The 5,000-nt window shown below is 41.7% G+C and overlaps 1 protein-coding gene across 1 annotated transcript in view; it reads left to right on the plus strand.

Moving 5' to 3' along the window:
* Positions 1–5,000, plus strand: part of bbs9 (Bardet-Biedl syndrome 9) — a 186,893-nt gene that overhangs the window by 116,980 nt on the left and 64,913 nt on the right.

Consider the following 5,000-nt stretch of genomic DNA (forward strand, 5'->3'; position numbering starts at 1 on the left):
AACATTAAACACGTCAGTAAATACCCCACTGGTGAATTTAAAAGCAGTGGCTGCTAACAAGTGTCTAAATGAGACTTCATCACGCCCAACATTAGCCACCTTTAGCTTAGCGGTGGTGACGTGAAGTCATGTGACCGTGCTGTAGTTCCTTTATAACCCAACATTAGCCACCTTTAGCTTAGCGGTGGAGATGTGAAGTCATGTGACCGTGCTGTAGTTCCTTTATAGCCCAACATTAGCCACCTTTAGCTTAGCGGTGGTGACGTGAAGTCATGTGACCGTGCTGTAGTTCCTTTATAACCCAACATTAGCCACCTTTAGCTTAGCGGTGGAGATGTGAAGTCATGTGACCGTGCTGTAGTTCCTGTATACCCCAAAATTAGCCACCTTTAGCTTAGCGGTGGTGACGTGAAGTCATGTGACCGTGCTGTAGTTCCTTTATAGCCCAACATTAGCCTTTAGCTTAGCGGTGGTGACGTGAAGTAATTTGACCGTTCTGTAGTTCCTTTAAAGCCCAACATTAGCCACCTTTAGCTTAGCGGTGGTGACGTGAAGTCATGTGACCGTGCTGTAGTTCCTTTATAGCCCAACATTAGCCGCCTTTAGCTTAGCGGTGGTGACGTGAAGTCATGTGACCGTGCTGTAGTTCCTGTATACCCCAAAATTAGCCACCTTTAGCTTAGCGGTGGTGACGTGAAGTCATGTGACCGTGCTGTAGTTCCTTTATAGCCCAACATTAGCCACCTTTAGCTTAGCGGTGGTGACGTGAAGTAATTTGACCGTTCTGTAGTTCCTTTATAGCCCAACATTAGCCGCCTTTAGCTTAGCGGTGGTGACGTGAAGTCATGTGACCGTGCTGTAGTTCCTTTATAGCCCAACATTAGCCGCCTTTAGCTTAGCGGTGGTGACGTGAAGTCATGTGACCGTGCTGTAGTTCCTTTATACCCCAACATTAGCCACCTTTAGCTTAGCGGTGGTGACATGAAGTCATGTGACCGTGCTGTAGTTCCTTTATAGTCCAACATTAGCCGCCTTTAGCTTAGCGGTGGTGACGTGAAGTCATGTGACCGTGCTGTAGTTCCTTTATACCCCAACATTAGCCACCTTTAGCTTAGCGGTGGTGACATGAAGTCAAGTGACCGTGCTGTAGTTCCTTTGTAGTCCAACATTAGCCGCCTTTAGCTTAGCGGTGGTGACATGAAGTCATGTGACCGTGCTGTAGTTCCTTTATAGTCCAACATTAGCCGCCTTTAGCTTAGCGGTGGTGACGTGAAGTCATGTGACCGTGCTGTAGTTCCTTTATAGCCCAACATTAGCCACCTTTAGCTTAGCGGTGGTGACGTGAAGTCATGTGACCGTGCTGTAGTTCCTTTATAGCCCAACATTAGCCGCCTTTAGCTTAACGGTGGTGACGTGAAGTCATGTGACCGTGCTGTAGTTCCTTTATAGCCCAACATTAGCCGCCTTTAGCTTAACGGTGGTGACGTGAAGTCATGTGACCGTGCTGTAGTTATAGCCCAACATTAGCTTTTTACTTGAAAACTCATAAAGTGGTGTTAATATTAACCTGCTGAACAAAATGTGTAAGCATCAGAAAGGTTCAAATGAGATTATTTTCTACAATAATCCTCAATCCAAGGTCAAATCCTATTGTCTGTTTGTAGAGTGAGCCCTTGCAATGATAACTTCAGGGTCTGCCTAGAAAAATATGTCATCACTGCTCCACTCTACTTTTACATTTTACATTTGCAGACTCTTCAGGAGGTCGCAGCTCCAGCAGCTTCTCCTGCAGGTTGTTTAAGGTCATCAGTAGTTCAGTTTGTACACAGGTTAGCAACCCATCTGCAAGCTTGAGTTCGCTTATGCACATGTTCTTACACCGCTGGCTGTGTGTGGTGTGTGTGTGTGTGTGTGTGTGTGTGTGTGTGTGTGTGTGTGTGTGTGTGTGTGTGTGTGTGTGTGTGTGTGTGTGTGTGTGTGTGTGTGTGTGTGTGTGTGTGTGTGTGTGTGTGTGTGTGTGTGTGTGTGTGTGTGTGTGTGTGTGTGTCCAGGCTAAATGTGTCTTTGTGTTCTCTCAGCTGGCATCAATCAGAGTGTGTGTGGAGCTGAGCTGCTGCCAACAATGGAGCCCTTCACTGGACCTGGACCCTTTTATCAATCTGCACTCACACACACACACACACACACACACACACACAAATTCACTCTCACACACACACTTTCAGAGACCCTGCGGGGAAGGTGGTTGGGGTCGTTGTGTGTGTCTTGAGTGGGATGAAGGTGGTATGCGTGTGTTGTATGGTAGAAATGGACTTTAAGGAGATCAAGCATTCGTTGCGATTCAATGCTCAACTTTTAATATTAAAAGCACATTTCCATCTGTAATTAAAAGCGAATAATATGAAGCCCCTTTTGGTTCCCATCTTTTTAAAAGGCTTAGGCTTAAGACTTTTTTTTAGTCTTAAGATTAGAATACATATTTGGTTAGTAGTATGGTAGGGTAATTAATTAAGGGTCCAAACAAGTATATACATCAAAGTAAACATTCTTTATTTGTAAGGATTATGTGTTTCTGTGATTTCTTTATTACTATTTTACACCTTAAGGGTCACATGTTGGGAATATGCCATGGTATTGTCAACAAAATATTCTATCGTGTCACCAATGTGTCACTGGAGTTTTAGTACTGATACCAAAATACATAATGATTAAATGGATCTGATTTGAAAAACGCTGTCTTGTTGAAAATAAAGTAAAAGATTACATTTAGTTTAATAAGTTAGTTAGTTTAAGAAGTATTTGATACAAATGTTTTTTAATTTAAAAAAAAGTCTACTACAATGCTCAATGCATCTGTAGTAAAACATGACGTCTTTAAACAGATTCAGCAGCAACTTCAAGTATTTGATGCTTCAGGCAAATGTTTTCGTCTGTACATAAAAATGAAAATATAACCAGCCCTCTAAGTTCTTACTCTTCTTAAAGGCTCAGGATTAAGAATCAGTTTAAGGCGAAATATTTGAAAACGTTTAAGGATTATGGTTGGGAAAAAAAGGGATTATTGTGGTGCCAACGTGATGCCAACATAATTCTGTTTTAAACACATTTTTGGGGAACTTGTTTGTCTCTGTGAGAAATACTTTAACTTGAGCTCAGAAAAGTTTTCTCATCGTATTTAGGGAGTATTTGATTTGTTTTAAATGTAAGCGTTAAAGCCAATAATCTTAGCATTCAGAACCAACTTTAAATGCTGAATGCACATTTTTGGATTTCACTGGTTAAGACTTCATTCAGAATACATATTAGTTAAGGTGTACATGTATTTTGGCGGTTAGATTTAAAGGCTATAGGGCGTCTGGTACTATAGAGAATGGCTTTATTTGTAAAGATTATGTGTTCATTATTTAGTGTGTGTGTGTGGCTTACGTGCAAGGTGTGAGTGACACGGCACCGATAGATGACCTCTGCCATGAGGCCGGGGACATTTCGAGGTTAACACGAAAAAATAACAAAGTGCATTAATGTTTAAGCTCCCACTCTGAACATCTTTGCGTGCGACTCTAAGAGGGGGCACTCTCGTTCTCATGTACCTGTGTTTGTGGTTTAGTTTTACACAAATCAAACTTCACACACACACTCTCACAGAAACACACACTCCACTTAAGAGTCTTCCATCTCTGTTTTCGCAGTATCAAATGGCGGGCGCTGAATCCATTTGTCAAACAAACTGCTGGCGTACGTTGGCGTTCACTTCTCCAGATCACTCATTTATCTGAACACACACTCGTCCATTAGTCCCAGATCTGCTTTCACCTCTTATTCTTTCTCTCCTCCTGCTTCATCTCCCGTTTCCCTCCTCCTCCTCCTCCTCTTCTTGTCCTTTCTTGTTGTCTTCGTCTCGCTCTGTCATCACATGTTCCTCTGTTGTTTCTGGTGATGGAGGGATTGACCCCTGGCTGGAGGTCAGAGGTCACCTGGTCCCGCCACACCTCGTTCATGCATTCACTCGCTCTCTGTTAAACACTTGTGAGCTGTGTACTTTAGTAAAACCCAGAAGAACTTAAGCTCCACTTGTGCTCCTTCTCCTGGTTTTTCATTTCAAAGGCAGTATTCAGTTTCTGTTTTCTCTTTTCCGTGTCTCTGAACTCAAGCGATTTTTGGAAAAACAAGCGACAGGAGAGAGAAAAGGCTGCAGGTCATCAGGCTCTCAGGGTCAATGTATAGCAAGCAGTTTAAATGACTTCTCCTGTGTTTCATCATTTTAGTTAAGGTATTCAAACCTTTAAATGAGATGAGTTCATGGGTGAAAGGACATGGATGACATGGATAATAACACATCATATTTAGACTGTATTTTTTTCTGTTTTGTTATAAAGTGTGAAGGGAATACTTAAACTAAACATATTAAGATTAACAAAGCGTCTTAAAATGTGTAACTTTGCTGCGTCTTCAGATTTCTAACCGTTGATTGTTACCGTTGACAACACCTGTTTTAATGTTGTGATTTAATGTCTCAGAACAAAGTGGTCAAAGATCAGAGAACAGCTGTCCTGCTTTCTTCTGTGCAATGGGGACTTCCCTTAAAAAAAGCACCATGAATCGGCATCATTACTTCCCTGATATGCTGTAATTCACCTCACAAACACAAGTTAGTCAGCACTTTTGTTCCGTTATTCTCCACCTTGAATGGAGGTTGTTGTTCGAACTTTTGTGGTCAAGGTCAGGAATGAATTGTTACTCAACTTTTAAGAAGAAAAGTCGGTCGTAAAAACACAAATTATATAGCACATTAACCAGTCAATATGCAAATAAAAGAAACTATTATAAATCATTAAAAACTGGCACAATTTTAATTATGGGATATACGAGCAATCACATCGACCAATGGATTCTTGTTCTCTGTCCTTTAAGATGGACTTGAGTTCCCCCATAGTGATCAAATCTGACAGTTTCAGCTCCTTCTGTATATTATTCCAAGCATGTTGTCAGTGTTGTCAGGG

This window comes from Trematomus bernacchii, unplaced genomic scaffold (assembly GCF_902827165.1).
Source record: "Trematomus bernacchii unplaced genomic scaffold, fTreBer1.1, whole genome shotgun sequence".
Taxonomy (NCBI): domain Eukaryota; kingdom Metazoa; phylum Chordata; class Actinopteri; order Perciformes; family Nototheniidae; genus Trematomus; species Trematomus bernacchii.